The sequence below is a fragment of the Symphalangus syndactylus genome, chromosome 15, assembly GCF_028878055.3.
Source record: "Symphalangus syndactylus isolate Jambi chromosome 15, NHGRI_mSymSyn1-v2.1_pri, whole genome shotgun sequence".
Taxonomy (NCBI): Eukaryota; Metazoa; Chordata; class Mammalia; order Primates; family Hylobatidae; genus Symphalangus; species Symphalangus syndactylus.
This window is the reverse complement of record NC_072437.2, coordinates 58,545,938-58,557,217: the sequence shown is the minus strand read 5'-3', so window position 1 is coordinate 58,557,217 and position 11,280 is coordinate 58,545,938.

Below are 11,280 nucleotides of genomic sequence, written 5' to 3'. Positions count from 1 at the left end.
TTGAATCTTGAGAAACATGGCTTTGAATTGTGCAGGTCCACTTATCTGTGGATTTTTAAAATAAACATATGGGAAAATTTTTTGAACATTTTTGACAGTTTGAAAACCTCACGGATGAGAGTTTGCCTAAAAATTTTTAAAAATAAGAATAAGGCATGTTATAAATGCATAAAATGTATGTAGATACTAGTTTATTTTATGACTTACTGGCATAAGTATACAGAAATCTATTATAAAATGTTAAACTTTATAAAACTTCTGCACTCACATACACACCTTTCATGGCTCCATTTGTAATTGAGAAAAATGTAAAGAAACATAAAAATGAAATATGAAATTGTAATAGCATAAAATTAATGGTATTACATAACATACTGCTGTGATAATTTCACAGCTACCTCCTGTTGCTAACTGCAGTGTGCTCGTGTGTTGCTAGTATCTACCAGAAAGGCCATGTGATGCTAGTTGTCTACATGTGAGCAGTTTGGTATTACATAATGTACTACTGTGGTACATTATGTACCACATATGTTATTAGGTAAGGCAGTACCGTGATAATTTCGTAGACACCTCTTATTGCTATTGCGGTGTGCTCATGTGTTACTACTATCTACTGAAATGCCATGACAACATTCCAGTTGTCTTCGTGTGAGCTGTTTGTCTTTCTAGTAATCATATATTACAGTAAAAAGGGATCTGTCACAGCGCTCATATATTTTTCATTGCGTTTAGTGCAATACCATAAACTTTGAATAACACCATGGGACTCATATGAAGAGCCACTAGTGATGTTGGAAGTCCTCCCAAGAAGCAGAAAAAAGTCATGACATTGCAAGAAAAAACTTGAATTGCTTGATAGGTATCATACATTGAGGTCTGCAGCTGTGGTTGTCTGCCATTTCAAGATAAATAAATCCAGCATAGAGACCACTGTAAAAAAAGAAAAGAAAATTTGTGAAGCTGTCACTGTAGCAACACCACCAAGCATGAAGATCTTATGCTTTTTGAAGATATCTTTTCATCTCATATTGAAAATGCAGCTTTTATGTGGGTATGGGATTGCTGTAAGAAAGGCATACCTATATACTTTAATACAATTTGAAAAAAGGTGAAGTCCTTTCATGACAATTTAATGTAAAAGGAAGGTGAAGGATCTAAAGTTGGAGAATTTAATGCCAGCAAAGAATGATTTGATAATTTTAGAAAGAGATTTAGTTTAAAAGATGTCAGTTAACAAGAGAAACATCTTCTGTTGACCAGGAATCAGCAAAGTCCCCAGATACCGTTAAGAAAATGATTGAGGAGAAAGGATGTCTGCCTGAACAGATTTTTAGTGCAGATGAATGTGTCCTATTCTGGAATAAAATGGCACAAAGGACATCTATTAGTAAAGAAGAGAAGCAAGCCAGGATTTAAGACAGAAAGGGATAGTCTAACTCTACTGCTTTGTGCAAATGCAATCGGCTTTATGATAAGGTTTGACCTTACCTTATAGCTGCTGACCTCTGAGCCTTGAAGGAAAAAGATAAACATCAGAGGGAAGTCTTTTGGTTTTACAACAAAAAGCCCTGGACAATGAGAATCTTTTTTCTGATTAGTTTCATCAATACTTTATTCCTGAATTCAAGAAGTACCTTGCCAGTCAGGGACTTCCATTTAATGTTTTCTGATATTGGACAATGCTCCTGGACACTCAGAACCCCGTGAGTTTAACACTGAAGGTACTGAAGTAGTCTACTTGCCCCCAAGTATAGTATCTCAAATTCAGCCTCTAGATCAGGGACTCATAAGGACCTTTAAAGGCTTATTACACATGGTACTCTATGGAAAGAATCATCAATGCCAAAAAGAAGAACCCTGATAGAGAGAACAGCATAATAGTCTGTGAAGATCACCCCATTGAAGATGCCATCCTTGTTATAGAAAAAGATATGAAAGCCATCAAGCCTGAAACAATAAATTCCTGCTGGAGAAGGCTATGTCCAGAAGTTGTGGATGACTTCACAGGATTTACAGTGAGATAATTGAGGAAACCATGAAAGAGATTGTGGCTATGACACACACAAAAGAGAGATGGGGAATGAAGGGTTTCAAGAATGCTGTTAGACACCACAAAAGAGGAATTAACAGAAGATGACTTGATGGAGATGAGTGCTTCCAAACCAGTGCCAGACAATGAAAAACAAGGTTGTAGAAGAAGCAGTAGAAGCAGTGCCAGAAAACAAATTGATGTTGGACAATCTGGCAGAAGAGTTAAGATTATTTAAGATTGCTTTTGACCTATTTTGGGACATGGACCGTTCTATAATATGGACACTAAAATTAAAACAAACAGGGGAAGAAGGATTGGTGCCATAAATAAACATTTTTAGAGAAAAAAAAAGCAGAAGAGTCAGAAAGAAATCATGATGTATTTCCATAAAATTTCTCCAAGTGTGCCCACCCCTCCTACCTCTCCTATCACCTCCTCCACCTCTTCACTTCTACCACTCCTGAAATAGCAAGACTAGTTCCGCCTTTTCCTCCCCTTTATCATCCTACTCAATGTGAAGACAGTGAAGACAAAGACCTTCAAAATGATCCACCTCCACTTAATAAATAGTAAATATATTTTCTATTCGTTACGATTTTCTTAGTGATATTTCCTTTTCTCTGACTTACTTTATTTTATACAGTATAAATACATATAACATACAAAATGTATGTAAATTGACTATGCTATTGATAAGGCTTCTGGTAAACAGTTGGCTATTAGTAATTAAGTTTTGAGGGAGTCAAAAGTTATACACAAATCATTGATCCTGCAGGACCTCCATACCCCAACCCCCATGTTGTCTAAGAGTCAGTTATAATGCTTAGAAATCAAATAAAATAAAGTCTAAAAAACTCCCACTAAGAATGACCAAGGAGTCACTAGGATAGGATTTTGTACATTTCTAGGATTCTACCATGTTGCAAACCTTTATTTCCACTGCACTTTGGCTCTTTATCTTGTGCTCTTTTCATCTCTTGGAGTAGAAATGCTTTACTCTGATTAAGGGAAGCTATATTTATCTTTTGCCCTATCTTTTGACACTTGATATCCTACATAACCAGATTTTCAATTTTTATTTCAAATTTTATTAAGATGTTTTTGAAGACAAAGTTAATACCCTCAGCTGTTAAATTTTTCACCTACAATTATATCCACCATACCCCATAAAAAATTGAGCTATAAAAGGCATGGCAACTTTTCCTACATAACTTAGAAATGTAGTCATAACAAATCAACAATATATTTGTAACTATGTTCTTCCCAGAATTGTTAGCTCTTCTTAAACAGAGTCAAAATGTTCAGATATTAGAAAGTAGTAGAACCAGTGGAAACTATTTTTTTCATATAGATGTCAAAATAACTGACTCATACCTTAGCTCCCTTCAATCTATGGCAATTCCCCATTCCATTTCAAAGTGCATTTGGAAAGTCTAGCTCCACAGTGACTGAACTAAATGCCATGATATTTAAAGGCAGAAATTAATTCAATATGATTGTAAAGCAGTAATATTAGCAGAACATATTTATATGTGATTCCTTCAAGAGGACCATAAGAATGACTACTATGGGCTCTCATACCATAAATAGAAATGTATTCTTTTATATTTTCATAATGCAAAGCCTGTAATAATGCTCTAGAAATAGAAAATAAACTTTCACTAGTCACTGTGTGAGAGAAGTTACAGATACATCAAAAGTGTTTTCCTGCTGCTCGTATATCAATATATATTTTTTACCTTTAGCAATATTAACAACATTTTATCAACTTTAGCCTTACCTTCCAGTGACAGTCTTTTTTTTTTCCTTTTACTCTTTACTCCCAATGCAGAGCTCATAAATTGTAATAATTTGAAGTTAAGCCATTTATGATGGCTATTTATTTTCAGGTCTCTTCTTCTATTCCATTACATGTGTAGGAGAATCGTATGTGTCCAACTCAATTCAATATGCTCATTTCAAAAGTCTAAGTTTAAAATGCAACCTCCTTCTTCATTTCTTATTTCTGTTTACCTGAGAAATTACCCATCTTTACAAATTTGGAATTAAAATATTCCTACAAAAGTCCAGATCTCAAATAAGGAAACAATCATCACTAACTTCATGAGGAGAGAAAAAATAGTAAATGTCATTCTTTAAATGGCAATTACTATTTATATGTTTCAATTAGAATGAAAAGTATGGAATTTAGATTTGAAAACCGTAATTAATCTCACTTTTGCCAATTATTTTGTGATTTGGAAGTAAGCTTTTAAACATCACTTAACCTCAGTGACTAGATCTGTGTAGCACATGATTTGCTACAATTTAGGCATAAAGATTTATGGAAAATATTAGAGAAACATATGCTGTTATTGTTATTATTGATCTTTACATATCTTATTGTGTAAAGTATTGCTACATTGTGATTTTGTTAAAATTTAATTGACTACATTAAGTTTTTATTTTTAAAATTATAACAAAAATGTCTATACTTAATGAAACAGCCTAAATAAGACACAATAATAATAATACTTGCAATGCTTAAACAGCTTACTCCATGAAAGACATCATTCTGTATGCCTTATGTATAATTTTCCATTTAACATTTGCAACAATTTTCTAAGGTATGTATTTTTGTTTTAAATTGAGAAAAATTTTGTATATATGGTGTACATAATGTTTTGACATATGTATACATTGTGGAATGGCTAGATCAAACTAATTAACATATATCTTGTTTTAAAAATGGGCCATAGACCTGAATAGACATTTTTCAAAAATAAAAAGATACACACATTTGGCCAACAGGTATATGAAAATGCCCAACATCCCTAATCATCAAGTAATTACAAATTAAACTATGAGATATCACCTTACATCTATTAGAATGGCTTTTATCAAAAGGACAAAATTTAAAAGTGTTGAACAGGATGTGGATAAAAGGAAACCTTAGTATATTGTTGGTGAGAATATAAATTCATAGGGCCATTATGGAAAATAGTATGGGTATTCCTCAAAAATTATAACTACCATGTGATTCAACAATTCCTACTGGGTATATATGTAAAGGATTTGAAATCAGTATGTTGAAGAGATACCTGCACTCCTATGTTCACTGCATTATTTACAATAGCCAAAATGTGGAATCAACCTAAGTGTTCATAAACAGATGAATCTATAAAGAAAATGTGTCACATATATACAATGGAATACAATTCAGCCTTTAAATAAGAAGGAAATTTTGTCATTTGAGACATCATAGATGAACCTGGAGGGCATATGTTAAGTGAAATAAGCCAGGCACAGAAAAAGTAATACACATGATGTCACTTATTTAGTCTAAAAACCACTAACTCATAGAAAGAGAGTAGAATAATGGTTTCCTGGGGTTGTGGGCTGGGAGGATTGGGGAAATAATGAGTAAGGGGCACAAAATTTGAGTTAGACAAGAGGGATAAGATTGAGGGATTTGTTGTGCAACATGGTGAACTCACCATGAAAAAATGAGGTATATGTTTTATCATCTTTATGTGAATAAACCAATGCAAAAAATGTTTAAGTAATGTGCTCAAGACTAGTAATTATCATACATAGGTTTGGCATATATAGGCTGAAATAAAATTTTCTGCTTTAAGTTACAGCATTCCATTCTCTATTATAAATGTTGTGTTTGCATAGGTCATTTCAGAAAAAAAACTAAAGTACGGATTTTTAAAAAACTTTTTGCTGCTCAATTGAGAGGAAAAAACAAAACCAAAACAAACTTGTTTTCAGAGCAATTTGTTTGCCTGAATAAATATTTTATTTCACATAGCCAGCTTTATTTTTAAGAGTTTCATAAAATATGTGTTAAAAAATAAAATGCCCTAATTTTTTATTTACTTGCTGTAGGAACAGCAGACATCTTTTAACTGTACTTCACATTATCCTTTCAAGAAATAGATATACTATTTGAAATAGAGCTTGCTAGAGTAATTAAACATTAATTCTAAATTTTAAAACAAATCACATAATAAAATCTGCTTAAAGAAGGGATCTTCAGCCTATTCTGCAAAATTATCCTGCTTTTAATAAACAACAAATTTGTGAGATAATATAATACATTATGGAACAAATTTACTTCATTTTCTCTGCCATGCTTACATTTACAACTACTTTATTATATAAAGAGAAGAGATTCATAAGAGGAGAGAACTGGCAATAAATTTTCTTCCATAGAAGGGATGCACTAATGTGCCATTTAAATGCTGCATTAACATTCTATGAATTGGGACTAAGACAATTATTGTCTGCCAGCCGCAACAAAGAAGACAGGCTGATACTGTTTTTTCCCTTTGAGTTTTGTTTTTATTGTCTTGTTGTATGCTGGAGTTGAAAAAACAAGCTTTTAAGGAATTTGTTAGCTCATTAAGCATAGACTATTCTTGTAAATCAGAGTTAAAAAAAAAAAACCCTGAAATATAAAATCTTTGAGCCATAAATACATTATGCTCTTAGGAAATTTGCTTTGTACTATGTATACTTCCTGTTTTCAGTGAAAATGTAACATGGAGCTATGGTAATTTCAACACCTTAGAAAGGTTTGATCAAAGATTTTAAGAAACAGCAAATAAATGTGAGTGCAGAAATATTCCTAACGTGTCAATTATCATTTTATGTTCCCATGCATAAATTTAGAATTCTATATCTTTCACTTTAGACACGTTTATCATCCATTCTGAATGCTGATGTTTCCCCTTCAATTGCCATTTTTAATAATTTACATTTCCTTTGAGTATTAGTATATCTATTAATCCACAATTGAAATCTCATTATGAACCAAGCATATTGTTAGGCAGTGGAAAGACAGCAACTCATTAAAGACAAATGTCAAGAACCTCAGAATGTAGAAAAATTGGAAAACAACCGTGATTATCCAATCTGCAGTGTTATGACAGAGACATATACTGAGTGCTTGGCGAACACACATGTTGATTACTCCCTGTCAGCTTATTCAATGATATAATGTGTGCAACTGCATTGATTTTTTTTGGTCATTTTAATGAATTATGCAAACATTTATCATTATTATTTATTATTCCCTATGGTAAAGATAATTCTGAGATGACTCCTACTGACCCATATCTTTGTGCAACTCACTCCCCTTTAGTGTGGCAAGGACTTGTAACTTTTTCCTAAGCAATAGGACATAGCAAAGCTGATGGGCTATCACTCCTGAAATAATGTTACATTATATGGCAGAGGTGAAAAGATTTTACTGACACAATTAGGACCTCTAATCATTTGCCTCTAAGTTACTCAAAAGGCAAGTTTCCTGGCTAAATCTTATCTAATCAAGTGAGCACTATATAAGAAGGTCTAGATATCAAAGATAGAAGATATTAAAGGTTTCTTCTTCCCTGCTGTCCTGAAAGAGCCAAGCCATATGTTATAAAGCTGCAAGAAAATGAATTTTGCCCACATCCACATAAGCGTGGAATAGAAATTTATTTAGGGTCACAGTTTTAGTAGACATCTTGATTGCAGCATAGTTAGATCCTGATTGTAGGAGCACTTAAGCAGTTTCTAGACTCCTGACTATGAAATAATAAATGTATATTATTTTAATCTGCCAAATTTGTGATAATTTATTAGGTAGTAATAGAGATCTAACAAGTTTACCAACTTATTTTTAGTCCATGTTATAGAGGAAGTGTACACTAAGAATTAAGAAAAAAGAAAGGTAAATAAGGCACAGTTCCTGACCAGGATGACTTTATATTCTAGTTGGGCAAATAAGACAGTATTTGTATATAAAGTGATTGAATAAGCGGATGCAAAAATTAAAATGGATTAATTTAAACAATGTGATGAATGCTTTAAAAGCAGTACAAATAAAGTGGTTTGATAAAGCACTGGTAAAAGAGATAACTTGGATACCATGGGAAATCAAGTGAGGTATCATTTTAACTAAGCACTGACAGGTTGTACATGTAAAGTCTGTGCTGGGGAGAAGAAAGAGTTACAGAAGGTCACAGTAAACTGAGGACACTCTTAGAGATGAGAAATCTTATCTCAAGCTCAACTGAAGTGGCACTGAATTAGATTAGGTGACCCGCATATGTAAATAAGAAAGGTTAATGGTGGAAAGGAGAAGGGACCCAGATCCCTTATGTTCCTAAGTGAAAACCTAACAAGGATAGGTTTTATTACATAGGTAATGGAGAATATTAGAGTTAGCACTCTCCAACATAAATTGTATTACAGTCGAGTGTCCCATTCTTTATTCTGAAGCCTCAGTTCTAGTTAAGAGTTCACCATCCTTTCCTTCTGGTTATGATATTCTCCTCATTTGTCAAAGTCATGCTGCAAATATATGATGATCAAGCGATTCTGTGGTGAGTCTTCCTCCTCTCAATTCCCTTTTCCATTACTTTCACCCTTAAATATATGATTGGCACATAACTTATTTTGTTTCAACATGAAACAACATTACAGTGAATATCTGTACACCCACAATCTAAAATCTAGCATTCCATGATACTTGTTTTATTATATATCTATCCATTCCAATGTTTATTCACCAATCCATCAGAGTTCTTTAATACATTTTAATGTAAATTGCAGCCATTACGACTACCCCACCTCCACCAATATTTTAGCCTCCATGTCTTTAGCTAGGGTTTAAAAATTCTTTGCTGTCTTTTTCTTTTCATATAAAATGTAAAAACAAAAATGCACTGTGGTGGATTTAATTTACATGAATCAATTTATGTGTCAATCTGCCTAGGCCACAGTGCCCAGATATTTGGTCAAATACTACAATGGATGATTCTCGAAAGGTATATTTTTGATGAGATTAACATATAAACCAGTAGACTTTCAATAAAGCAGGTTACCCTCCTTAATGTGGCTTGGCCTAATCCAATCAGTTGGAGGCCATAAGAGAAAAGAGACTGACAACACCTGAAGAGGAAATTTTGACAGTAAATTGTCATCTTTTAATTCTAGCTGCAATATCAACTCTTCTCTGGGTCTCCCACCTACCAGCCTACCCTACAATTATTTGAGTGTATTCCTTAAAATCTCTCTTTCTCTCTCTCTCTGATATATTTGTGCGTATATTATTCAGGGTTCTCCAGAGAAACAGAACCGATATTATGAAGAGAAATTGGTTTTATTTCTCTGGTGAATCTTGACTAGTCTGTGCACAAATCTTACGTTCCTTTGTCAATGGTGTTGAAGATCTTTTCATGAACTTATTGCTCACTTGTTTTTCTTTGAAGTGCCTACTAAAATCTTTGACTATTTCGTTTTCTTTTGTTTTCCCTGACTTTTTATTGAGTTGTAGGAGTCCTTTGTATTTATTGGATACCAGTCATTTGTCAGATACATATTTTGCAAATAAATTCTTCCATTCTGTGGCTTATTTATTATCTTTCTGGCAATGTGTGATGAGGAGAAGTTTTTTCTTTGAGTAATTTTAATCATTGTTTTCTTCCATTATCTTTCGGTTATAGCACTATGTGACCTAACCAGAATCTTTTCACTAGCCCCAGACTAAAATATTATTCTCTCATGTTTCTTTTTAAAAAGTGGTATGGTTTTAACTATCATAATTAGATCAATGATCAATATCAAATTATATTTTGTATATAATATGAAATAGGGAGTTCAAATTTCCATTTTTGCCCACATAGATATCCAGTGACTCCAGAACCATTTGTTAAAAATCTTGCCTCTCTCACTGGATTATTTTGGCAACTTCTTAGGAAAAAAAAACATATTGTATGAGATAATTGGTATGTAACTTCTGGGTTCTCCTCTGTTCATTTCTATATCTGAAATTTGTAAAGCTAATTCTACATTGTAGTAACTATTGTACTTTATAGTTGGTCTTGATGTCAAATAGTTTTCTAAATTTTATTGATTTTTAAGGTTGCAGAGCATATTCTTCAATGCTTTAAATTTTATATAAATCTAAGAATATGCTTGTATTAATTTTAATAGATTGTATTTTGCCAGAAATTTGTCCATTGTGACTAAGTGCTATTGGCATAAAGTTATTCACAATATTGTTCCAGTGTCTTTTTAATGTTTGCAGTTTCTGTCTGATAACACCTCTTTTGTTCTTGATATTGGTGGCTTGTGTTGTCTCTCTTATTTTCTTGATCCATCTAGTTTTGAGGTTGTTAATTTTGTTGGTCTTTTTCCATAGAACCAGGTTTTGACTTTAGTTTTGTTCCATTATCTATGTTTTTGAGATGTTAATTTAAGATCTTATTTTATTATCTCCTTTCCTATATCTGTTTTGATTTTAGTTTGCTCTCCTTTATCTAATCTTTAAATGTGGAAGATTAGTGAATTTATCTTTTTAATTATAAAAGACAAGCTTATCTTTTATAAGATAAAAGTTTAGTGAATTTATCTTTTGAAATGTAGTTGTAAAACTAAAACCAAAAATATCCTCTGAAGCACTAAATTAGCTTTATATCATAAACTATAATATTTATTTTCATTATCACTCAGGTAAAACTATTCCTAATTTCCCTTCTACTTTCTCCTAGATCCAGGGATTGTTTAGAGATTTATTATTTAATTCCTTAAATGTTTGCTATTTTGCTAACTGTCTTCTCAGTATTTATGTATAGTTTCACTCTATTGTGGTTAGAACGTATGTTTGATTCCAATCATTTTAATTACTATTTAGGCCAGGATATGGTTAATCTGTAATAAATATACCAGATATAATTAAAAAATGTGAATTTTACAGTTGTTGAGTATAGTATTCAATAAATACTATTTATATAATTATGGTTGATAATGTTGCTCAGTCAATCTACATATTTGCTGTTTTTTTTGTGTAGTTTGTTGATTATCAAAGTGTAATCCAGGTAGTCCTGGGGCCACCAAGAGCCCTCAAATATACATGCAGCAGCAAGCATGCAAGATAGAACGATGAGTTTTAATATAGAAGCATATGAAAGTTTACTAATATGGATTCATTTTTCATGTTAAAATTGAGCTTTAGTTTACCAAACTAATCAAGTTATGATGTGATATCAAAAAAATACTACCTTACCTGAAATAGTTACTAAAATATTCCTCCATTTATAAGCATCATATGTATCTAAGCCAAGTTTTTCTTTATACACAACCAACGAAACAATGTATTGAAACAGATTAAATGCGTAATGTATATAGATCCTGATTTAGCAAAACCATGTGGAATCTTAGCTGTAAGGGAGACTGAAAAATAATGAATTTAACTGTTCAGCTTATCATGA